Source organism: Ambystoma mexicanum, chromosome 7q, assembly GCF_040938575.1.
Source record: "Ambystoma mexicanum isolate Mex_15411 chromosome 7q, UKY_AmexF1_1, whole genome shotgun sequence".
Taxonomy (NCBI): Eukaryota; Metazoa; Chordata; class Amphibia; order Caudata; family Ambystomatidae; genus Ambystoma; species Ambystoma mexicanum.
In genome coordinates, this window is record NC_090941.1 from 490,253,411 (window position 1) to 490,279,719 (window position 26,309).

At 53.2% G+C, this 26,309-nt stretch overlaps 1 protein-coding gene and 1 non-coding gene across 2 annotated transcripts in view; both read left to right on the forward strand.

Annotated features, from left to right (window-relative positions):
- LOC138528742 (uncharacterized) overlaps positions 1-26,309 on the forward strand; it is a 57,333-nt gene that overhangs the window by 20,859 nt on the left and 10,165 nt on the right. The window lies entirely within an intron of this gene.
- On the forward strand, positions 13,674-13,824 carry LOC138529130 (5.8S ribosomal RNA). The gene has a single exon (XR_011284475.1). It is a non-coding gene; the product is annotated as a 5.8S ribosomal RNA (ribosomal RNA).

A 26,309-nucleotide genomic window follows, 5' to 3' on the forward strand; every position in this document is an offset into this window, starting at 1 on the left:
TTACTTACCTGCCAGTTGAACCCCTGATCCTCTTCTGTTTGGGACTACTTTTCCTGTTGGGTGGGGCAGGAACCACTCCCTAGGTTCAGAACACTGGAACTCTTCTGGAAAGCAGGAACTCTTTTCTTACCTAGGCGTGGCTGTGGAAGGAGACACCTAAGCACTACAGGAGGCTATTTAAACCACACCCGATGGATGAATCTTGCTTTGCGTTATTCTGCATTCTCTGCAGCAGAACGCTCATCGTGTCTTCTGCTTCTGGGCCTAAGGGAACAAAGGCTTACCATCCTGGAATCCAGTCTTCAGCAGCACCTGTAAAGACAAAGAAAGAACAGGTTAGCACTACGGTCTTCAGTGGCAGCGCATCTCTTACCTGGTCCATCGGCTGTCACCAACGCCTCGCGCTGCATTCCGGCATCTGAAAGACAAAGGCTTACCTACTCTTCACATGCTCCGGAGGTCTTCGCACTGCATTCCGGCATCTGAAAGACAAAAGCTTACCAGCTCTTTGCACGCTCCGGAGGCCTTCGGCGCTGCATCCCGCATCTGAAAGACAAAAGAAGGTGCGTTTAAAGACATTGGGCAACTTTATTACTCACGTGCCATTACTCCTTCCCACGCCGAATCCAGTGGGTATTCCAGCACCCTTCAGCTTCTCTAAAGCTCCGAACTTGTACTTGCAAGATAAAAGGGACAGTTAGTGCGCATCGTGAAGCAGGCTACAAGCGCTTACTTACGTGCTTCCAGGCGCTTCTATTCCTCACGCGGGTTCGATCCTCAACTCTCATCAGCCCGCCATCCGCCATCGCCGGAACCCTGCAAAACAAGAGATATCATTACAAAAGACTTTTAAGACATTTGAAGTGCCCAGAACTTACCGTTCGTGCAGTTAACGACGGACAGCAGTCCTCTGAGGTCAAGAGGCCTGCACCCTTATCCAGTGAAGAAACTGGTTACGGCACCCTGCCCCGAGGCAGATGGAGAGCTTGACGTTCACTTACCTAAGACATCTTACTCATCGAGTCAGACATACAGTGCACAGAGGTCCAGCCCAAAGAGCCAACCGTGTGTTACACATCACCTTTGAAGATACGGCATTCACCCAGTCAAGACCGGCGCCTCTGCGGGAATCAGGTGAGCGTTACAGGCAGATGCACACCCCTTGCCTAGAACAGATGAGCTGGTGGATACCATGGGTGCCTCCAAGTACCTCAGCACGTTTGACCTCACTGCAGGCTATTGACAAATAGCCCTTGCAGAACATGCCAAGAAGAAGACAGCTTTCTCAACTCCAGAGGGCCTTTACTAGTTCAGGGTAATGCCTTTTGGGTTGAAGAATGCCCCTGCCACTTTCCAGAGGCTTGTGACTCATGTGTTGAATGGGTTGGATGAATTCTGTCTTGCATATCTGGATGCAGTTTTCAGTGCCACCTGGGAAGACCATGTGAAACACCTAGGGATTGTGTTACAGGCCCTTCAGAAGGCCCACTTGACCATAAAAGCCAGTAAGTGCCAGATTGGACAAGGATCAGTGGTCTACCTTGGACATAAAGTAGGTGGAGGGAGGATACAGCCTCTACCCAGTAAAGTACAAGCAGTACAAGACTGACCTACCCCCACTACACAGACCTAAAAGAGAGCCTTCTTAGGACTCACTGGGTACTACAGAAATTTCTTGGCAGACTATGGTACCACTACTCCAAAGAAACCCAAGAAGGTAACTTGGACTGAAGAGTGTGAGAAGGCCTTCAATTGCTTAATAGACTCCTTGTGCCGGGCCCCTGTCCTCAGGGCCCCTGATTACCAAAGACCTTTTATTGTGCAGACAGATGCCTCTGACACTGGAATAGAAGTTGTACTATCACAAGTAGATGAGAAGTGTAAGGAACAACCTATTGGCTTCATTAGTCACCAGTTTAAGGACAAAGAACTCAGATGGTCCACAGTAGAGAAAGAATGTTTCTCTGTTGTGTGGGCCCTAAGGAAGCTGAGGCCCTAGCTCTATGGGGCCCACTTCACTGTGCAAACTGACCATGAGCCCTTAAAGTGGCTAATGAACATGAAGGGAGAGGGGGCGTGGCTTGGCGCCGATGGCGAGCGGTAGCTGATCCGCCGAGCTCCGGCCGAGACGCCGTTTCCTGATCCTTTTTCTCCGGCTCGCGTGCGACCCCGACTTCTGAGAAGGAACGAGCGGTTGGGCGAAGCAGCCCTGCACCTGAATAGTTGTTGGGCCCACCAAATTGGACCCCCCTGAGACTCCGGTGGCCCTGAATCGGTTCTCCCCCCCTCCCGTTCTTACTGGATCCAAGATGGCGCCCCGCACAGCATAGCGGTGCCTGCGAGGGGTACCCCCTCCCCCAACGGATTCCAGGGCCCGGCGGGGAGAGGCAGCAGCAAAAGAGAGGCTCCGCTCTTCTAGAGACCACCTCTACGGACCACACCATCACACACGGGGGCAGACCACAGCTCACGGCCCGATATTTGGCCAGGTGAAGGGCCCCACCAGTGATCTCACAAGTGAACTAACTTTTGAGGCCTAAAAACACCCGCAACCATCGCTCCAAGATGGCCGCCAAGAACAAGACCAGAGCCGCCACCATGGACTCCTTTGTTTCCACCAGGGCGAAGACCCCCACTCAATCCAAGGCCAGCTCCTCTGAAGTTGCCCAGTCGAGCGAAGAGGTGGCGGCCGATAACCACTCTCAGATACTTGATGCTATAGCCTCGCTAAAGACGCATATAGACTCCAAGATCGACGAATTCAAAGTCGATATTCAACTGATCCGCCAGGACGCTCGCAACTTAACGGAGAGGGTCGCGACCGTTGAACAGTCGGCAGAGGAAGCCTCCACGGCCATCACAGCCATAAAGTCCGAAGTTGTCCTCCTGAAGAGGAAAGTCACCTTTTTGGAGGAAAAGGCGGAGGAGGCCGAAGGTCGGGCCAGACGGAGCAATATCAGGATCCTGGGGGTCCCGGAGGGGAACGAGGGAGTAAATACCACATCCTTCGTCGAAACCCTTCTGCTACAAGAAATAGGGGCCGGCAAATTGACCCAGGGATTCTCTGTCGAAAGGGCCCACAGATCCCTTCAGAGGCGCCCTCCCCCCGGATCGCACCCCAGACCCATAATCGCTAAGATACTGAACTTTCAGGACAGAGAAACTATCTTACGGCGATCCAGGGAGGGGGGCCCCATCGAGCGAGGAGACTCCAAAATCTCCATTTATCCGGACTACACGCAGAAGGTACAAAGAGAGCGGAACTCATTTGTCCCGATAAAAGCCCGGCTCCGACAACTGAACCTAAAATATAGACTACTTTATCCATCGCGCCTAAGGGTTGCCTACAAGGAGAGAGTGGTATTTCTCGAGAACCCAGATGCGGCCAACATGTGGCTTGAGGATAATAACCTGGCGGATGGCAAGGACAACTCACAGACTGAGACCTAACCCCCCAGCGACCCCCATGTAAGAAACATCGCACGTGAGACCGGAATACAGAAGGTAATCCAACTACAGTTTTTTCATTTGGAAACGGCCTCGTTCGGCTCTGCCGCCAGGCCCTTGCCCCACCCCCAGCGTAGTATTTACCCGGTCTGGGCACCCGCCTGACCCAGCTCGCGCCCGACTCCCGGATGGGCTCCGACGGCTCGAGAGCGCCTGAGCACCGCGACAATGTTGTAGTTGCTGGGCGCACCAGTTTAAGTTTTGTTGTTAGTTTTATTAGTTGTACAGTCTTCATGCCTCTTTTGCCAACGCAGACCGAGATGGGTCTGGGACATGACACCGATGAACGAAATGCAGTGGTATCCCCCCTGCAGCCCACCCGAACAAGACTAAAGTGGAGTCGGACCCCAGAGTCCCACACCAAATCTGAAACTCGAACCGGATGGCGGCACAGCTTACTGTAATGACCTGGAATGTGCGGGGCATGGGCTCATACCTCAGGCGCAATCGTATACAGTCCTACCTCAGGAGGAAGAAAATCTCCATTGCACTCCTTCAAGAGACTCACCTCACGACGGAGGCCATGTCTAAAATTGCAGACCGATGGGCTGGGACTGTTAGAGGGTCCCCCTACTCTAAATACGCCAGAGGGGTGCTAATATGGATAAGCCCGGACGTCCCCTTCCAGATGGAGGGAAGTGAACAAGATAAAGAAGGGAGATTCACAGCGATTTGGGGCACATTGGAACAAACCCCAGTCTGCTTCATCAACTCTTACTTCCCTCATCACGGGATATCGGCGTACCTCGCCACATTGATAACGAAGCTGACTCGGTACCGGGACCGCACCTTCATATGGGGAGGGGACTTCAACTGTGTTGCTGACACGAGTGCAGACAGATCGCTGCCCCCCCCACGCCCGAGCAGCCTCACATCCGGTGCCTTGAGGGAAACTCTGGAGCAACTCAACTTAGTGGACATCTGGAGGGAACACCATCCGACCGACAGGTCCTACTCCCACTACTCAGCTCCACACGGAGTTCACACAAGAATTGACTATCTGTTCATCAATAAGGAACTTACCCCACACATAGCAACCACAGAATACCTGGGGCGGACGATCTCCGACCACTCCCCACTGACCATGTTATGGCAAATGAGAGGCCCCAGACCCCCGATCCCCATGTGGAGGATGCCGACCGCGGCACTTGCGGACCTCGAGTTCAGGGAAACCCTTGCCGAAAAATTGGAAGAATACTTGGAGAACAACATCGGTTCGGTCCCCTCCTGGGGCACATTATGGGAAGCAATGAAGGTGGTGACCAGAGGCGAAATCATATCGAGAGCCGGCGGAACTCGCAGGCAGTTGCGGAGAACCCTGGAAGCACAGGAAGCTGAGATCTCCCGACTGGAGTCCACATGCGACAACTCTATGGAGACAGAGACCAAGCTGAAGGAAGCCCGCACAGAATGTCAGCAGGCATGGGAAAGACTGGAAAAATTTGATTTCGCCACGCACACCGCCAGATCTCATAAAGAATCGGACAAACCGGGAAGACTACTAGCATGGCTCTGCAAACGGGAACACCCCAAACATCTCCCAGTGGAGATACGGGACGCTAATGGGTCATCCCACTCGACTCAGCTAGGGATCAATGAAGCCTTTGCTAAATTCTACACAGAACTGTATACCCACAAGACCCAGATTCCTGCTGCAGACATCATAGACACACTCGAGGAGATAGAACTTCCCCACATTTCGCTCGAGCAGAGAGAGGAGCTGGAAACCGAGATCACTCTTGAGGACGTTCAAGGGGCAATCAGGTCCCTCTCCAACAACAAAGCCCCTGGCAGTGACGGCCTCCCACCTGAGTTCTATAAAGCGTATGAGTCCATCCTTGCCCCAGTTCTCCACGAGGTCTACCAGGAGGCACACACGGATGGGATTCTCCCCAACACCATGAAGGAAACCATAATAGTCCCCATGCTCAAGCCACACAAATCGCCCACCGACTGTGAGTCCTATCGCCCTCTGGCTATGCTAAACTACGATGCCAAGATCCTCACATCCATATTGGCCCGCAAGCTAGCCAGGGTGGTGGGTTCCATCGTTCACGAAGATCAGAACGGATTCGTTCCTGGGCGCAACACCACTGCTAACCTCCGGAGGTTGCAGCATGTAATGGCCGAAACATATGACAGGGACGAGGACCTGGCGGTGTTGTCGCTCGACGCCATCAAGGCCTTCGACTCCATATACTGGGAGTGGATCAGGGAGGTCCTGAGAAGATTTGGCTTTGGAGGGGGCTTCATCAGGTGGGTTGAGGTCCTCTACAATTCCCCGACGGCGAGAGTAAGAACGGGAAGAGTGGTTTCAGCGGCTTGGGATATACAAAGGGGAACAAGGCAGGGCTGCCCGTTATCACCCATGCTGTACATACTGGGCCTGGAACCGATTGCATTATACTTCAGGCAGCAGCTTTTCGATGCTGGCATTAAGGTGGGCAATGCACACCACATAATATCCTTGTATGCAGACGACGTCCTTCTTTACCTAAGCTCCCCCGAAGTTAACGCGCCAACCGCGTTGGAGATACTGGACAACTATGCGAAGTACTCAGGGATCCGCTTTAGTAGGAATAAGTCCTCTGCCTTCCCCTTGGCGGGCTTACGCAACATTCCGGAAAACAATCTCCCAGAGATAGGAATAAGCTGGCAACTGGTCCAGTTCCGTTATTTGGGGATCAACATAAGCCACACCCCGCTACTCATGCATGAACACAACACCGAGGCCGCCATCACGAGTCTCCGAAGTTCTATAAAGTTTTGGTCCAAGCTCCCATTGGCCATGGTGGGCAGGGCAGCGATTGTCAAGATGATCGTACTCCCCCGATTCCTGTATTTCTTCGTAAACATTTGCCATTACATTAGACCGTCCTTCTTCAAGAAGCTGGAGGCCATCATCAGGGACTTCCTTTGGGGCCCACACAGGCATAAACTGTCGCTGTCCGTCCTCTCTCTTCCACACAAAGAAGGCGGAATAAAGTTACCGGATCTCCAGTTGTACTACCTGGCTGCCCAGCTGAGTCACATAACGAGATGGCTCTCGGATGAGCCTTCAGCAGAGACCGAACTGCTGAGGCAACCCTCGGACAATGTGATCCCCAAGGAGATCCTATGGCACCCTACATGGCAACCCCCGGTCCCCTCCATGGTGATTGACCTGGGAAGAAAGATATGGGCCAGGTCCTGCTGCATCAGGCGAATACGACACCCATACTCTCCGGACAATCCCATCCTAGCAGACACCTGTCGAACGGCTGCAGACATCTCTACGGCAAGGAGGTGGGAAGAGGCCGGCATTTACACATGGAGCGACATGTATGAGGAGGGAGAATTCAGGGATTTTCAATCTCTTAAGGCTGCCGATGGAATTCCCCCGGGCCAGTTCCTCTGGTACCATCGCCTCAAACAAACTGCTAAGAAACAATGGACCGGATGGCCGGAGGAGCCCTCCCCTGACCCTCTGCTACAAGAGATGCATGACCTCTCGGACGGCTGGAGACCTGTCTCCAGGCTTTACAGCAGACTATGTGATAAAACCAACCCTAAATGCGAAGATCTGAGGACAAAATGGGAGGCGGACCTTGAGACCCCGATTTCAGATAAAGAATGGGAAAGAGCGCTGATATTTCCCAAAAAAGTATCCAGGAACACCAGGTTTGGCCAGATCCAATTGAACGTTCTTTACAGGACATACATGACCCCACATAGGGTTGCCTCCTTCAATAAGACATCCTCCCCTGCATGCCCCTGGTGCGGGAATAATAAAGCAGATGTGATTCACATGTTCTGGACCTGCACCAAGGCGATGGCACTGTGGTCCAAGGCCAAACAGACCTGCATGGACGCCGGAATGACAAGATACGAATGGACTCCTGGCGAGTGCCTCCTGGGGACCTACCCCAGACCTAGCAAATCCAAGCACGCTGTTAAATTAATGGACATCTCATGTATCCTGGCTAAAAGAACAATAGCGATGGCCTGGAAGACGCCGTCGGGCCCCAGGCAAGAGAGATGGCTCAAAGAACTCGAGAGATGGACAACAGCTGAAACCAGGGCCTGGCAGGAAGGAATCACGAACAGTGGCGAAACCGAAGGTGGCACTTTGGAATCATGGAAGGCCCTCCTCAGAGACATACGCTTCAGCGCTGACTACAAACCCCCCTGAAGTCCCACACCACTGCATTGACACTGCTCGGATGCCGGCATTGGTGGAACCACCCCTGTGTTTGACCCCTCTTGCTTCCTGAAACTTTGGGTCATTGCCCCTAACCCACCCGTCCACTGTAAGTTTGCTACAACATGAAGACGGTTGTTGATTTGTTTGTTCCCCCCCCCTTGTTTCCCCCTCACCGTCTCCTCCCCAGTTCAAACCAATGTTGATTTCTTGTTGTATTGCACGTTTTCTTTTTCTTTTTTCTATCAAAACCAATAAAATACGTTTTAAAAAAAAAATGAACATGAAGGGAGAGAATCCAAAGTTGCTTAGGTGGTCCATAAGTCTGCAAGGCTTTGACTTCACTATTGAGCATTGGCCAGGTGTCCAACACAGCAATGCTGATGGGTTGTCCAGAATGTTTAACCGACCTGAACACAAAACTCATCCAGGGGTGGATTAGTTCCCCCTGTCCTTAGTCTGGGGAGGGCGAGCGTTAGGAAAGATTTCATAATTGTATGTAATTTTCCCTCCATGTGTCAACCCCCAAACTTTTTGCTGCTGTTTGAACACCATTGACTGACTTTGCCAGAGAAGCACAGCCCTCAGCTGCACTGGGCTTTCGCTCACTTTTTAGGGGGAAACTGACATGCCCTTAAGACAGGCAGTACTGGGAGACTTTGGGCCTCATTAGGACCCAGGCGGTAAGGGGTTTACGGCGGTGTAAACAGCGCCGACCCTTACCGCCTGATTCCGAGGTCCCTTAGCGCCATGGAGGTTTTAACACCTGCTTTTAGCAGGTGTTAAAATCCATGGCGCTAAGGGACCTTGTTGTTAATTACGCCACCGTGATTTACGGTGGCGTAATTAACGCCTTCCCCACTTCCATTATGCCCTATGGGGCAAAAATGGGAATGGGGAAGGGTAAATGGGTTAATGGGGACTTACCGCCCCACTCACCTCGGAATGGGGCGGTAAGTCCGCCAACCACCATGGCGTAAACATAGTTTACGCCATGGTGGTAAAGGTACGACCCAGGCGGTAACTTACCGCCTGGGTCGTAATGAGGCCCCTTGTTTCCCTTAGTCCTTTCCTCATGTGCAACATGTAACAAGTGTGCAATGTAACTTACCTTACAGCACCCTTGGGTCTCTAGTCATTCCAAAGGCCCTAGAAACTCTTGCTGGACTTTTTATGAACTGTGCAGATGTGTCATAGACAGGACTGGTGGCAGCTATCATTTTCTTATATTTTTAACCCTTTCTGGCCATGTTAACCGTGTTAACCGCCTGTGGCACGAATAGGTGGCCTGGCTCCAATATGGCCATGCCACGAGGTTCTTTGTCCTGTCCTTTGGCCATCTTGCCCCTTCACCTTCGCCAGGTCGAGCCGACCCGGGTCAGTCCTTATTTGGTCATGCAATTTCCCGCGAAACCCAATGCTTTCGCGGGCTTCTGCATGCCATGTGTGTGTGCCTCCAGGATGTGGGCTAGGATGTCTGTTCCCAATACACATCCTGGGTGCCAGAGAGTCTGGAGTGTCCTGAATGCCTGGGACCACCGTGGTCCATGATTGGTCCACGTATGGAGTGAGTGTTTGTGAGTAGATCTCCCATTGGGTCCTCTCTGTTTTGGCACAAAGGGAACTTTGGATAAGAGGAGGCTGAAAACACCACTACCATGTCGATCTCCTGAGTTCACACCGAACAAGGGATAAGGAGCCAAGTATCCTACAACAAGAAGCCGAGTCAAGGAACCACTGGTGACCCGCTGGAAGGTTTGGCACCCTGAGCCCGCTGTCGTCCCGTGGGACCCCTCTGCATCTGATCCTCCTAGAAGGTCTGCGAACACACTCCAACCCATTGGAATAGTGGGATCAACTATTCTCGGCACCTTTAACAAACCCTGCAAGTAAGCCTCTTCGGAAGTGTCCCTGTGCCAACCAGTGGGCTGACCAGCTTACACAGGACGTTTGCTCTGTTACAGCCGCTGTTTCAAGGAGGCCCTCGAAACTTCGCATACTGCTAGCTCTGTAACTATGGCACCCTCACACCGAATTTCGTACACTTGGTGTTCCCAGTTCTGAAGTGAGACGAGTGCGCCCGGACCAGAGTAAACTCGGTTACCGTTTTGCGTTGCTGTGGCAACGACCTTTGCAAGTTCGCTGCATTTGTGACCCCCTCGCACCTGAAGCCTGCTGCAGTCGAATTGGGCTGATTCTTCCACCCGGAGCGGAGAAATCGCAACTGTTACGTTTGGGAATCCTCGCTGTATCTCGGGAACTACACGGTGTGGAGACGTCCTGATTGTCGCATTTGGACAGCGAAGTGGACTGTACTGGCGCAGTTTGGGTCTGCCTGCGTCGGGTACCGGTGAGTAGTCCTTACCCCAACCGCTGGCCCCTAGCGCAAGAGCCCATTTTTATGCACAAAGTGGCCCCTGAGGGCCTCTTTCATTTCCACAGCTATTGCAAAATAGCGACTCCATCCCGCTCTCTCAACTGCCTCTGCCCTCACGTGGAGTTCCTGCTTGAATAGTGGGAACTTGTTCTTCAACGCCTTATCCACCTTCCTGAGCTGCTAGAGACCCTTGAAGAGACCCTATTTTGTCCATTGGCACAAGCGCGTGCGTGTACTATTGATCATAAGGCTCCTCTCTTCATAGGGCTTGGACTGGCTCTTAGTTAGGTGTATTCTTGATGTCAACTGGGTCTAAAGATTACTTGCACTGCCTGTTTTCCTCCCCATCTAGGTGGTCTACATATTTTGTGCTTTTAACCCTTTAGACCCCATTGGTCTTGTGTATATATATTGTGTTGATTGTGATGTATTGGTTTAATCTAGTGTTACTGTGATTCTTTGCTATGGTCTATGTTACAAAGGACTTGAAATAAATGTGTCTATATTTTTAATATAACACCTGTCTGGAGTAATGTGTAAGTGTCCTTGCTTTGTGTGCTCATTGAGGTCTTTCAGTCACCCTCACCCCTCCCGAGACTTAGTCTTGGCCACCTGCCATAGCTACCCTGATTGGTCTGGCTTGTCCAGAGGTTACTCTGTTCCAAGAAACTAGGTTGGCCTTTTGAACCTCTGCCCCTACAGGTCAGAGTTCAGAAATCCTTCTTAACATTGTGTTTTTGGAGGGAGAGATGGGGCACAGTGGGTCTGGATGGTGGCATGGGTCATCTAGGTGTGGGTTGGGAAGTGGGACGGGGCATCTTGGTGTGGTTCTGGAGGGAGGTGGTGGGGGCACATTGGTGTGGATCTAGGCAGAGGGATGGTGCACATGGGTGCATTTCTGGAGGGAGAGATGGGGCACAGTGGGTCTGGAGGGTGTCATGGGTCATCTAGGTGTGGGTTGGGAAGTGGGATGGGGCATCTTGGTGTGGCTCTGGAGGGAGGTGGTGGGGGCATATTGGTGTGGCTCTGAAGTAGTGGTGGTGGGGGCACATTGGTGTGGCTCTCGAGGGAGGTGGTGGGGGCACATTGGTGTGGGTCTGGGCAGAGGGATGGTGCAGATGGGTGTGTTTCTGGAGGGAGAGATGGGGCACAGTGGGTCTGAAGGGTGGCATGGGTCATCTAGGTGTGGGTTGGGAAGTTGGACGGGGAACATTGGTGTGGCTCTGGGGGAGGTGGTGGGGGCACATTGGCATGGATCTGGGCGGAGGGATGGTGCTCATGGGTGTTTCTGGAGGGAGAGATGAGGCACAGTGGGTCTGGAGGGTAGCATAGGTCATCTAGGTGTGGGTTGGGAAGTTGGACGGGGCATCTTGGTGTGGCTCTGGAGGGAGTTGGTGGGGACACATTGGTGTGGCTCTGGAGGGAGGTGGTGGGGGCACATTGGTGTAGATCTGGGTGGAGGGATGGTGCACATGGGTGTGTTCCTGGAGGGAGGGAGGGTGGCATGGGTCATCTAGGTGTGGGTTGGGAAGTCTTGTCATGGGGCATCTTGGTGTCGCTCTGGAGGGAGGTGGTGGGGACACATTGTTGTGGGTTTGATGGGAGGGACAGGGAAATTGGTCTGGGGAGGGATGGCTGCATATTGGTGTGGGTCTGCAAGGAGGGGATGGGGCACATTGGTGTGGTTCTGGGCGGATGGGGGCATACTAGGATGGGTGGTTTTAGAGGGGGTTGGCTGGGGCTATCTGCATGTGATTCAGGATCGGCACATGGGCATCTGATGCAAGGGGAAGGGGCATCTTGCCATGTGGAGGGAGGATGGGGCATTGTGGTATTGGTCTAGAGGGAGGGATGGGGCATCTTAGTGTGGTTCTGAGAGGGAGGGATAAGGCATATTGGTGTGGGTCTGAGAGGAAGGGATGGTGCACAAGGGTGTGGGTCTGGAGGGAGGGATGGGGACATTGCTGTGGGTATGAAGGGAGGCATAGGACACATTGGTGTGCATCTGGAGGAAGGGATGGGGCACATTGGTGTGGGTCTGGAGGGAGGGATTGGGGCTCATTGGTCTGAGGACGGATAGGGGCATCTTTCTGTGTGGAGGAAGCATGGGCTATCATGGTATGGGTCTTGAGGAAGGGATTGGGCATCTTGAAGTCTGGATCGAAGGGGGCATTGTTGATCTGGAATGGAGGGACAGGGCATAGGATGGGGGCATGTCTAGGAATGGTGGAGCATGTGGGTCAGGGCTGGAGCACTCTGGTGGGAAGGAAGGGGGCATCTCGGTGTGAATGGAGGGATGGGATATGTTTGTCTGGAGAGAAGGATGTTGGTTTATTGGAGTGGAGGGAGCATGCGTGTGTCGATGGGATGGGGTAATCGGGTGTGGGTATAGAGAGAGGGCGAATGGCGCCACCTGAGTGTGAGTCTGGAGGTAGAGGTGAAGCATATGGGTGTGGCTCTGAGGGGTGGAGCTTCTTGGTGTAGGTATGGAGGGACGGATGTTGGTGTCTGTGTGGGTTCGTATGGAGGGATGGTGACATGTAGATCAGGAGGGTGGTGGCATTTGAATCTGGAACGTGGGTTTGGAAGGAGAAATGGGGCATTTGAGCGTGAATGGTATCTGCTTGTGGATGGGGGCATGAAGGATCATTAACAACGGAGCAGCGGGAGAGAGAGCCGTGGGCCCGACCTCGGTTGCATCCCAGACGTGCACACCCACAGCCCGGGGCACCTCTCGCAGAGCGGTCCGGTGCGCGTGGTCAACCAGGCGCCAGGGAGCAGGCATTCCCTTCCATCGGAGAGAGGTCCGCGACCCAGCAGATGGCCGGGGATGCCTGGCAGGGTTGGGTTAACCTGCTGGGGATGTCCCCAACCACGCACCGGAAAGGGAGCCCTGCGCAGCCCCCTCTCCTCACTGAGCCCGCCTCTGCGATGGCTGGGGGCGCGCACTCCTCTCTCTGACCTGCCTGCGGGTGGGCATTGGTGGGCACACCCCGGTCAGCAGGGAAGCCCCGAGTAGGGGCAGCCGGGAGCTGAGGGAAACCTGACTGCTCTCGAGGGGCGCCTCCCCAGGCAGACAGGGGCCCGGCATGCCAGGCTTGAGCCTTGGTGCAGCTGGCTTACTTGATGGTGGGCGCCAAGGTTCCAGCCGCCCACATCTGTGTTGGCGAGCTTTGGCCAGGCCCACTGGCACAGTTGGTGACCTTCCCTCTTGCCCAGGAACCTGGAGCTGGGCCTTATGCGGCCAGGCTGGGGTTTGAAGACTCTAGCGGTCCCACCCGACCCCCTGTCTGTGCTCTCTCTGGCTGCCTCGCTGTCTGTCTCCCAGCCCCCCACCCCCAAAAGGGAAGCGGAAGGGGTTGGGGAAGGATGAGTGGATTGGGCCGGGTGGGCAGGTGGCGGAGCAGCCTACCTCCATCACCCTGGGAAGCGCTGTACTGCTGCAGGTGGCGGTCAGGCTGAGCAGCTGGATTTATTTCTTTTTTTTAAACCACAATGGTTTCGGCCGAGCTAGACAGGGCGCTGGGCTGTCCTGCCACAGGCGGCGCTGCCTCCCCCGACCTCTCCTGCAGTGTCAGGCCGACGCCTGGAACAAAAAAAGTTGCCTGTGACTCTTGGCAGTGGATCACTCGACGCGTGCATCGATGAAGAACGCAGCTAGCTGCGAGAATTAGTGTGAATTGCAGGACACATTGATCAACACACCGAACGCACCATGTGGCCCTGGGTTTTTCCCGGGGCTACGCCTGTCTGAGGTTCGCTTGTACATCAATCGCCCCGGGGTTCCCTCCCAGGGGCGTGGCTGGGGCTGTCGCAAGGACCCCATTCCATTCATCCCCCTAAGGCAGTGGTCTTCAAACTTTTTTGGCCTATGCCCCCACTGAGCAAAGTTTGGGCAGGCCGGGCACCCCCAAAAGTGCCAGATGGACAGTATGTAGAAATTGCTATGAACATTTGCTTGCCGTCACCGCACCCTACTCCCAGTACAGACCCTGGGCTCTTCCCACCCTACTCCCACCACTATCCCAGTGCTGCCGGCCATCAAGGCTGGCAAAGCAAAACACCCCCAGCGTTGCATGGCTCAGTGATCATGTGCGGCTGGGGAAATGAACTGTCAAAGGCAAACAGTGTTTCCCTTTGACAGTTCAGCCAGCCCAGGAGCACTCCCTCAGCTGGAGAAAGCAGCTGATGGAGTGCTCAGTGTTTCACTGGGCTGGCTCCTCGACTCCTCCATAATGGGTGAGGTGGCCAGTGGTTGGACGCTCCCTCACCCATTATGGGTGAGCCGGCAGGCTTGGACTGGCCTATAGGGCAATAGGGCGATGACCGTACCAAAAATGCAAAATGCTAGTGTAGGCCAGTCAAAATGGGCCACTTTTTTGGCCAATGTGGTCAAGTTTGAGGAGTTACTTCACTATGCAGCTAGTAGTTTTGACCATTGTTGCTGAATAAATATTCTTTAAATATCACAATTTGTTTACACTTGAACAAAAAACAACCCCTTGGGTACGATTCAAACAGTCTGTGACTAAAGGACTGAATATCCATTTGCAACTGCTGGCCATTTTTTCATTGGTGTCTAAGACCGTTGTATGGTCCAGTCTGACCATGTGAGCTGCCCCTTTCCTCCAATCTACATTTTTACATTTCATGCTGGGCTCTGGCAGAAAGGGGCCCGAGCCTTGGAAAGTGTCGTGGTTCCGGCAGCATCCGTTGAGCTCTCGCTGGTCCTTGAAAATCTGGGTGAGATGTTGTAAATCTCACGCCAGACCGTACCCATAGCCGCAGCATGTCTCCAAGGCAGACAACATCTGGCATGTCAGAACATTGTAGGTACGGGAAGTCGGCAAGTTAGATCTGTAACTTCGGGATAAGGATTGGCTCTAAGGGCTGGGTCGGTCTGGCTGGGGCGTGAAGCAGGGCTGGGTGCGCACCATGCCTGGATGAGGCGTCTTCCCCACCCCCCAGGAGGGCGTCTCTGCCTCTGGATGCGAGCCGGGTCCTTCCTGGGGATAACCCCAGCTGCAGTGTTTGTCTCTTTCGGGTTCGCCTCTGGGGGTTCTGAACCGGCATTCTGCCTCGGCCGACACAGAGCAGCTGACTGGGAATCTGACTGGTTAATTAAAACAAAGCATTGCGAAGGCCTGTGGAGGGTGTTGACGCAATGTGATTTCTGCCAAGTGTTCTGAATGTCAAAGTGAAGAAATTCAATGAAGCGTGGGTAAACAGCTGGGGTAACTATGAACTTTAAGGTAGCCAAATGCCTCGTCATCTAATTAGTGATGTTCATGAATGGATGAATGAGATTCCCACTGTACCTACCTACTATCTAGCGAAACCACAGCCAAGGGAACAAGCTTGGCAGAATCGTTGGGGAAAGAAGACCCAGTTGAGTTTGACTCTAGTCTGGCACTTTGAAGAGACATGAGAGATAGGATAAGTGGGAGCCCCTCTGCCCGCTGGTGAAATACCCCTACTCTTATTGTTTTTCCACTTTGAGGCGGGGGCGAGCCCCGTAGGGCTCTCGCTTCTGGCTCCAAGAGCCCGGCACCTGCTGGGCACGACCCACTCCGGGGACAGTGGCAGGTGAGGAGTTTGACTGGGATGGTACACCTCTCAAAGGATAACGCAGGTGTCCTAAGGCGAACACAGGGAGGACAGAAACCTCTCGCGGAGCAGAAGGACAAAAGCTAGCTTGATCTCGATTTTTCAGTATGAATACAGACCTTGAAAGCGGGGCTTCACAATCCTGCTGACTTTTTGGGTTTCAAGCAGGAGGTGTCAGAAAAGTTACCACGGGGATAACTGCCTTGTGGCGGCCAAGCCTTCATATCGACGTCGCTTTTTGATCCTTCGATGTCAACTCTTCCTATCATTGTGAAACAGAATTCACCAAGCATCGGATTGTTCACCCACTAATAGTGAACGTGAGGTGGATTTAGACCGTTGTGAGACAGGTTAGTTTTACCCTACTGATGATGTGTTGTTGCAATTGTAATCCTACTCAGTACGAGTGGAACCGCAGGTTCAGACATGTGGTGTGCATGCTTGGCTGAGGAGCCAATGGGGTGAAGCTACCATCTGTGGGATTATGACTGAACGCCTCTAAGTCAGAAATCTGACCCCCCCCGCAACCACACCATGATACCGCAGCGCTGTCTAGCATCAGTTGGCTTAGGATAGCCGGCCTCGGGTCTGGTGTGTAGAGCCGCTCACCTCGGGGCTTGAGTGTGGGCAGAAGAGGGCCACCTCTCTCACCCGTAGTGCACTGCATATTCATGGGGAATCTGGTGCTAAATCATTCGAAGACAACCTGATTCTGGTTCAGGGTTTCGTAAGTAGCAGAGCAGCTACCTTGCTGCGATCTACTGGAAGTCATCCTCTGAGCCAAGCTTTTGTCGCAAGGCGGCACTGCCGCCAAGGTTCTCCATCCTTCCTCCTGGGGCCCACGGGGCGCACAGGAAAATGCCACCCACCCTAGGGGCGTGCGGGGTGGGCGGGAGCACTCTTCTCACCTTTCCTGGTCAGTCTGGCAGACCAGATGGCCTTGGGCATGGGCCTTTGAGGTGGTGCTTTAAGCCCCTGGATGGGGCAGGGGAACAGAGGGTGCAAGCCACCCCAGGACGCACGGGTGGTACCTAAAGCCTGTGCCCCTGGACGGTGGGGTCAGGGCAGGCCTGGCTGGCCACTGGGCCAACTGGCCTGGTAGTAGGCCCAGATGGCCCGAGTTGCGGCTGACTTCTGCATTTGTCTCTGGTCGGGTTCCGTAAGCCTAATAGTCAGCGTGGAAGTGTCTCCTCAGCCCTAGTGCAAGGAGGTGGTGCCTTAAGCCCAGGGCGGGGAAGAGAGGCAGCAGCTTAAGCACCCACCCCAGGGCACGGGGGGTGGTACCTTAAGCCTGTGCCTCTGGAAGGTGGGGGCAGGCACGGTCGCCGGGCCATCTGGCTCGGGAGTAGGCCCAGATGGCCCGAGTTGTGGTTGCTGCGGATGACTCCTGCATTTGTCTACGGTTGGCATGGAAGTGCCACCCTGCGGCCTCTAGGGAGGCCGTGGCGCAATAACCGGCTTTAGTTCAATGGCGTTCGTGGGTTGCTCCCGGTCCTCGGGCAAGTATCAACCACGTGTGGTCAGGTCCAAGACGAGGTGCGTGTGTCAAGGGGCACCCTGAGCGGGTCCTTTTCCTCCACGTGGGGGTAAATGCGCTCGTAGTGGTCGGCCCTGAGTTCCACAGTGTTTGTGGGTTAGTCCTTGAGGGAAATGCTCTAATGTGGTGGGAGGAGCTCTGAGGGGGGCCCGGCCAGAGCTCCAGGGTGAAAGCCCCCGAACCCAGTGGTAGTCGCAGGCAGCCCTGGTGGGGTTCCCATCGCTCCCCACAGGGAAAAGCTCTAAAGGGGCCCTGCTAAAGCTCGAGGGTGGCTGGCGAGGGGGAGTCCTGGCCTTGGGCGCCTGTCTCACGTCTGGGTTTACTGTCCCCAAGCCCGGTGGTGATTGTGGGGAGCCCTGTCCCTCTCCGGAGGGCAAAGCTCTAATGTGGCGGGAGAAGCTCTAAGGCGTCCCGGGCCAGAGTTCCAGGGTGGCCGGGCTGCTGCCCCAACTGGCCTTGGGTGCCAGCCTTGTGCGTGTGGGTTGAGTCCCCAGGCCTTGCGCCAGTCGCAGGGAACCCTGGAGGGCGAAGCTCTAAAGGGGCCCTGCTAAAGCTCCAGGATGGCTGGGGGGGGTGCTGGTCCCCCCAAGCACCCAGCCTTGGGTACCTGTCTCAGATGTGGGTCGACTTTCCCACCCCAGAGGGATAAGCTCCTAGGTGGATAAAAAACCTCTTATGTGGAGGGTGGGGGAATTCTAAGGTGGCCTGGCCAGAGCTTGAGGATGGTCCCCTCTCCTTTGTCAGGTGGGGGGCCAAAGGCCCTTCCCGTCCAGGCCCATTGGAATGCATTGACCTACCAGATGGCCGCTCTCCGAGCCTAGCCATCTGGTCATTGGCCAGAGGAATGTCTGCAAGGACCAGGCGGCTGGGCTGCTCTGGAAGTCCCGATGGGCATCAGTTTAAAATTTTTCTCCAGTTGGGTCTATAAGGAGCCGTATGCTTTTGCCGAGAGGTCCCACTCTGTCACTCTGGGTACACAGATGACAAAACGTAGTCACCTTCCTCCGGATTACTATAGACTGGGTGAGAGGGACCTGTCTGTGCTCCTCTTGGTTCTCGCTGCCCAACCCGGGCTCCATGGTGAAACCCCAGGCTGGCCGGGGGGCGTGCCCCACGCAATGCCCAGCAGAGGCTGGCCTGCTGGGAGTGCTCTTCCGAGCACTCCATGGGATCGATTTGGTGCACTTGGTCCGTCCAGGATTGAACTGCTTGGCCAGCCTCGGCTGTTTCAAGCAATTTGCTTCCACCCGCCTTGGGACCGTGTCAAGGGTGTGCTTCCCTCGGGGAGGGCCCACTCGTGTGGGCGGCTCTAGAGCGAAGGCCGAGCAGCCAGCAACTTCCCAGTGGTCAGATCAGAAGGGATCCCCTCGCAAGCCACGACGTGGCCCCTCCTCCACCAAGCACGTTTGTCCAGCAGTTCGCAACACATGTTGGCTGCTGACCCCCTCTGTCGCCATACCAGTGGCAGCGTGCTGGCAAACCCCCCCTACCGGTTCAAGTTGTGCCTGAGCCTGGCCTCTCGTTCCCACCCACCCTGTGGCATGGCAGAGCAGGCCTGGCCGCCAGCGCCCGCATGACCAACCTGTCCACCCGATCCGTACACGTCTAGGGATGCTCTTTGGCGCTCGGGTCCTGCAGACAGCCCCAGGGTGCGAAGGTTGTCTCTGAGGCAGTTGCTGGGCTCCCCCCGTTGCCACCCTCCAGCAGGTGTGGCTACCTCATTGATCCTGCCAGTAGCATATGCGTGTCTCATAGATTAAGCCATGCACGTGTAAGTACAAACGACTGGTACAGTGAAACTGCAAATGGCTCATTAAATCAGTTATGATTCCATTGATCGCTCCATCTGTTATTTGGATAACTGTGGTAATTCTAGACCTAATACAAGCCGACGAGTGCGGACCTCCCGGGATGCGTGCATTTATCAGACCAAGACCAATCCGGGCTCGCCCGGCCGCTTTGGTGACTCTAGATAACCTCATGCCGATCGCACATCCATGTGACCGTGACGATGCATTCAGATGTCTGCCCATGGTGACCACGGGTAATGAGGAATCAGGGTTTGATTCTGGAGAGGGAGCCTGAGAAACGGCTACCACATCAAGGAATGCAGCAGGCGCCCAAATTACCCAATCCCGACTCCGGGAGGTAGTGACGAAAAATAACAGTACAGAACTCTTTCGAGGCACTGTAATTGGAATGAGTACACTTCCTTTAACGAGTATCCATTGGATGGCAAGTCCGGTGCCAGCAGCCGCGGTAATTCCAGCTCCAATAGCATATATTAAGGTTGCTGACGTTAAAAAGCTTGTAGTTGGATCTTGGGATTGAGCTGGCGGTCCGCCGCGCGAGCTACCACTGCCTGTCCCAGCCCCTGCCTCTTGGCGGCCCCTTGATGCTCTTGACTGAGTGTCTTGGGGGTCTGAAGTGTTTACTTGTGAAAAAAGTACAATGTTGGAAGCAGGCTGCTTGCCTGAATACTTAAGCTAGGAATAATGGAATAGGACACTGGTTCTATTTTGGTGTTTTTCTGAACTGGGGCCGTGATTAAGAGGGACGGCTGGGGGCATTCATATTGTGTCGCTGGAGGTGACATTCTTGGACCAGTGCAAGACGAACCAAAGTGAAAGCATTAGCCAATCACTAACTGCTGCCTCTCTGGATTCTCTTCCTCCGGGGCTTCCATCTCATTTCTCCATAGCTTTTGGAGGGTCCCTTCCTGTTTTCTTGAGCTCTTGGCCCTTGAGGGGCCTTTTTTGGCCTCCTTGGCCTTGTTGCACAACATTGCCTGGTGATGGCGAGTGCCTGCCTGCACCTTACTGTAGGGGGCTTCTCCCCAGGCCTCTCAGGTTCCTCTTGACCCCGGGGTATTGGCCAGTTGTTCTGTATGAAGGGGATGCTTCTCTCTCCCTCCTGTGCGCAGCGGGGGTCTAGCTCCCCTTTAGATCCTGGGTTGGTTGCCCACTGGGGGCCGTGGGGCTAGTACGCTCAAAGGTGAAAGTGGTCATGGTCGCAGTGTCACACTAGCCTGGAGCTCAGGAGCTTCTTGAATTTCTTCCCAGGGTGCCCCCGTGCTCCGACCACTCCTGAGCCTCTAAGTATGCTCTTGCACCCCTATAGGTTCCTTCTCGGTTATTCTTCCATGGCAGGGTTAGTTTTCATAAGGGTGGGTGGTGGAGCAAAGCAGCGCTCTCCTGCGGAGTCAAATGCTGGGGGTTGGGAGCATGCGCCGCCCCCACCCCTCGCCCCCGGGTTCCTTCTCTGGCCGTTAGCGGGGTGGATGCTGCAGGAGACTTAGTGCTGTCACCCTTCTATTACTGCAGTTTGCCTCTGATGTTGCTGAATGGTATGGGCTTGGGCCTTTGCCTGGGTCCGGATATGCTGCGGGCCTCCTGCCGTAGGGGGGTCCCCTTCCAAGTGTAGGTTATGGTGCGCTGGCGTAGATGCTTTCATAAACCTCCATGCCCGTTGTTTGGGAGGGGAGCGTCTTGCGTGCGCCTGCTTCATGGCTGCCAACTCCCTTAATTATGCCTACTTACCCTGCGCCAGCTGGGGCGCATCACAGCTCATGGGGGCCCTGCGCCGCATGGTTCATGGAGGCCCTGCACTGCGTGGAGCCAGGCTTGCTGTATGGGGCAGAGGCAGGTGCAGGATTTCAGGGGAATACTACCCGCTCCCTCTCATTTGTAGCTGGGTGTCCGGGCTGCGCCGGCTCTGCTGTATTGCCAGGGGATCCGCGGTGGTCCGCTCACACTCTCCAGTCTTGTCTATGTTGCCTTGGCTGAATGGTCACCCTGCATCTTCTGCACCACCCGCGTGGGTTCTCTGATCTCCTCCGGCTCGACTGCCAGTCCCCACACAGGCATCGCTGCTGGCGGTCTCAGGTCCACTCACTCTGCCCCCAAACGCTCCAGTTGGAGTTTTCTTGGGGACTGCTTGCTTCACGGGTCGTCACCTTTGCTTTTGCTGCCCCGGGGTTTTGTAACGCCGCTTATTGCACCTTTTTCGGGTGGCCGGGGGGGCACACGCTCCTCACGCTGGGGTGGTCACCGGGGCCATTTTGGAATCTTCTTATGAAGCTTTTTGAAGCCTTTGTCTGCCCTTTCTTGAGTAATCTTTCTTCCACACTTCTCAATCCATTTTTCGTCCAGGATGTGGCACAGCGGGGGTGCTGGTCTCCAACGTTGACGATGTGGCTTGGCTGCACGACTCGGACAGCGCTGGTTCTTATTACTTGACTTATCTGCCGCCTTTGATACCGTTGACCATGCTGCCTTGCTCGTCTGGGCTGGCCTTTCTGGTGCCGTTCTTTCCTGGTTTTCTTTGTTTCTCTCTAACCGAACAGTCAATTTCCATCCCCCCTTTTCACTCTGTACCTACCGCCTGCCTTGAAATGTGGAGTCCCTCAGGTTTCCTCCATCTTCCAGGTTTTGTTTAACATGTACATGTAACCTCTTAACAAGCTTATGTGCTCTCACGGCTTCCACTGTTCTTCTTAACAGCTGACACAGATCCTGGTCCGTTTAGATCTCTGTCGAGACAGCGACCAGATTTAGGTCTTGTCTCGAAGCTGTGGGTGCATGGATGTGTAATAGCTGGTTCAGGGGGAAAAAATGAGGTGTTGGTGGTGGGCCCTCTTTCCTCTACTGCCTTTTGGACCCCCTCTTTTTGGCCATCTTTAGGGGTAAATATGTTATCTGAGATTCCGCAGACAGAAAAGCAAAGTCCAGTGTGTCAAAGGGGCCATCTTCAACTGAAAACCCCATAGTAAGGTTCTTTCTTTGCTCCTTTCTCAGTTACTTGCTCATGTGGTGTCCTTACTTGATATGTCCTCCATGGACCACTGCAATGCCCTATTTCTGGCACAACCTGTATACTTTTTATGGCACCCTTCAGGTCCTGCAGAACTCTGCAGCCAGAGTAGCCACTTATACACCTAGTTGTGCTCACATTACTCCATGTGTGCACCATCTTCATCGGCTACCCATGACCAAGCCCATTCAGGTCAGGGGCTAATGTCTAGTTCATCATGCCTTTTACGGAACTGGGGCAGAATATCTATCTACAGGCCAAATTCTGTTGGTACATTCCTACTCGGCCACTCTGCTTGGTAAATGCCTGATATTAAATACTGACAAAACTGCCTTGTACATATAAATCCATTATACATCCATATAAGAGTGCTGTGTGCAAAATGCATCATAAAGTCCAAGCAGAACCATATTACTTCAAGGCAAATCGTAACTATTGGAAATGCCTGACTAAAGTGCAAAGAGTATAACGGATTCAAAAAGAGCCAGGTGCGCTTGAGAAAAGTGTCAGTGTTTGAGTTCCTTCCACTCTAATCGCATTTTTAATTTTAGGCAGTGTGAGTTGCTTTTCATGTTATTTTAACTCACTGTCCTATAAATCCATATTTCGAGTGACATTTTTAACTTGAAATGTTCTGAGACCTTTACTTGTCTATAGTTTTCCTGTACTTGTTCACACTACAGCACCATTATGAAAAGCAAACAATCTATAGATCGATAATTGCGTTACAAACCTCTGGCACTGTGTATCAGCGTGTCCCTGCTGAAGGTGTGAAGTCGTGATATCTGTTGAGCCCTTACAGGAAATATTGTGACAAAAAAATGTGAATATTTGCAATAATAAAGTTTACTTTTTTCTGTTAATTCTTGCAGCGATTCATGTGCAGTTATGAGAACTGTTTTTCCATAAATGTTTCACTATTCGGCATCTTTTTCTTCCAGTCCCCCAGGTAAAGCAGGTCCACTCCATATGGTTCCACCAATCTGATCTTTGGTTACACATGTATATGTATTATTTGTTGCTTTACATTCTAAGCACTTGTCATAATAAAAACACTTCAATTACCCAATTGCCTATTTCTTTACACTAATGTGTTATTTGTTTTTAACCCCTTAACTGCCAATGCCTCCAACCCCCCGCTCGTCAAGCCCTTTTTTGGTAGTTTTGGTATGTCGCCATTCAATCCCTTGTAACTTTTTATTTACATGTGATATCTCGCTCAAATTAGGCCCCCTTTCTTCCAACATGTAGGTGATCATAATACCACCTAGGAATCCTAGTTTGCTGTATGGGGGTGAGAGAAAATAACCGAAAAGGGAGCACATTTCGTGTTTTTTCAGAAAATGCAAATAAAATGATGTACACAGAAGCCTGTGGTTGTTTCCTTGTAAGAGCTAGGAACAAATGGTTTGCTGTGCTGTATTTGCCATTTTCCAGGCTTTCAGTGAGAGCTATGCAAGTTTACCCTTTTTTCCCCCCCCAATAGTCCATGCATGGACGGAATGGAAGAAGAGGGTAGGAAAGTTGAAAAGGAAGACCAAGGCATACGTTTCTGAAAAGTAGACAAAATTCCAAGTTTAGGAAAGGGTGATTTGCGCAGGTCAGGCAACATCTATGTAGGGAAAATGCCCATAGTTTGGGGAAAGATTTGAAAAATGACAGTTAAAAAAGGTATGTGCTGGACATGGTTGGACCTGTAAGGTAATGGCTTCTGTGAATATTGAGAAAAGCAGTGCCCTGCTTCATTCCCCTGACTTTTCCAGTAAGGAAATCGCATATACCACAAGCCAAAAACAGAGCCATAGTACTCAGGAATTTTATGCTGGCGGCCTAAACAGACATACTTAGCATGTGTAAATAAGGAACATTAATGTGAGATATGGCAAGCATACCATTTTTGAAAGAGCACAGGCAGACCTTTTGAATGGTAGGTGACTTGAGCAGGTTACAAAAGCATACAGTGCCTAAATCAGCAACTACATGTATTTAACATTTGGGAAATTAAAGGGTTGTGTAACAAAGTGCAGTAGCAAATGTATGAACATGTTAAACCAAGAGAAAACAACAAATGTCCTACCATCCCACATTCCCACACGTGTTCTGACGAAAACTGTACCTCATGTGTCGGTGCACCTACCTGGGTGCAAATGGAAAAGGCTAAACCACTGGTAACCCAAGTGTTTCAGGAGAGCAGACTCCCCTAGGAACCCACAGAGGTCTGACTTGCGCAAATTGCCCTTGAATTTATTAACCAAAAACCCGGCAAAGTCTGAAATTTAGGGAAAATAAACACAATTTTCAGACATTTCCAACCTGGAAACTACTGAAACATAACACCAACAACACATGGCCTACCTTCCCACAGGTGTCTGGATGGAAACAGTACATACAGTAAGTGTTGACCATCCCCAAGTCCAACGGCAGTCCCAAGGAGCACCAGCAGGGTCTCCAACCATTCCCTGAGGGGAAATTCTGTAATGCTGCCTAGCCAGAGCTCCAGGATGGTCGGGGGTGATGTCCCCGGCCTTGGATGACTCTACCATGTGGGTCCACCATCCCCAAGTACAGCGGCACTCCCAGGGAGCCCCGGCAGGGACCCCGAACTTTCCCAGAGGGAGAAGCTGTAACACAGGCCAACCAGAGCTCCAGGATAGTTTGTTCCTGGCCTTGGGCAGCTGTCTCCCATATGGAGTGACCATCTCCAAGTGCAACGGCTATCCCAGGTAGCCCTGACAGATTCACCTTCCCTGAGTGAGTGGGACCCTTCTGGGGCTTCCTGGAACCGCTGCTGGGCTGTGGGACGGTCAACCAACATGGAAGACAGCTGCCCAAGGCCAGGCATTTTACCTACAACCATCTTGGAGCTCTGGCTGGCCTCTGTTACAGCTTTCCTCCACCACAGAGCCCCGGCAGTGTGCCAATACCTCCACGAAGGGAAAAGCTGTAATGTAGCCCAGCCAAAACTCAAGGACGGCTGGGGGTGATGTCCCCGGCCTTCGGCATCTGTCTCCTATGTGAGTGCACCAGCCCCAAGTGCAGTGGCAGCCGAAGGGGGCCTGGCAGGGTCCCCGCCACAGAAAGAAATTGTATAATACAGGTCAGCCCAGAGCTCCAGGATGGTCAGTGGTGCTGTCCCTGGCATTGGGTGGCTGTCCCCCGTGTGGTTTGACTGTCCACAAACCCAGCAACGGTTCCAGGGAGCCTCCGCAGGGTCCACGTCCTTCCCAGACGGTGAAGCTGCAACAAAACCCAGCCAGAGCTCCAGTGCGGTTGGGGGTGCTGTCCTTGGCCTTGGGCATTCGTTTCCCATTTGGGTCTACCGTCCTCAAGCACAGCGGCTGTCCCAGGGAGCCCTGGCAGGGTCCCTTCCCGGAGGGAGAAGCTGTAATGCAGGTCAGCCAGAGCTCCAGGAAGGTGGCGGTGATGCCCCTGGCCTTGGGTGGCTGTCTCCCATCTGGGTTGACCGTCCCCAAGTTCAGCTGCAGTTCTGGGTAGCCCTGGCAGGGTCTCCATTCCTCCTCCAAGGCGAAGGGTCCCCATTCTTCCCCGGAGGTGAAATCTGTAACACAACACAGCCAGAGGTGCAGCCTGGGCTTGCGGGCAATCATCCCACATGGGAGACAGCCGCTCCCAGGGAAACACCAATGTTTTGCTGGCATGGTGGGAATTTGTGGCCTGACCCTGCATTTGTGTCCCAGCCCACCAAAATACCTCCCCAGACTGCCCAATCCCGTAGAATAAAAAACAACTTGCATAACGTTGCAGCACCTTGCGTAAAGGAACCTGTAAACAGAACAAAAAACATACATTACCTATGTTCAGCCCAGCAATAACAAATCATAACTATCACGCTCTGATCACCACCCCCCCACCCCCTTTCAAGCCATCCCTGGTGGTCTAGTGACCCTCATACCACAGTAAAAACACATTTGCCCCTTCCTAGGGGCGGATTTCTATTAAGACTATTAGTGACCATAACACCATTTAACAGTATAATTATAGGTTTATGGATTTTGTTGACCCCTGCACCCCCCACCCCAACTGGTTGAAAATCCCCTGCCCCCTCCCCTCAATTTCTTTAAATTGTTTATACCACTGATGGTAGATGGTGGGTTGGGGTCAGGCCATATTGGATTGTGTAAGGAGTTGGAGAGGGTGGGTGATGGTGGGGCGACCTACCCCAAAATCTGACATTTAAAAAAATTAGGTACAAAACATTTGGAAAAAATTCAACTACTTCAGGTTCAATTTCAACACATAGATCCATAATTATGCCATCGGCTAAGATA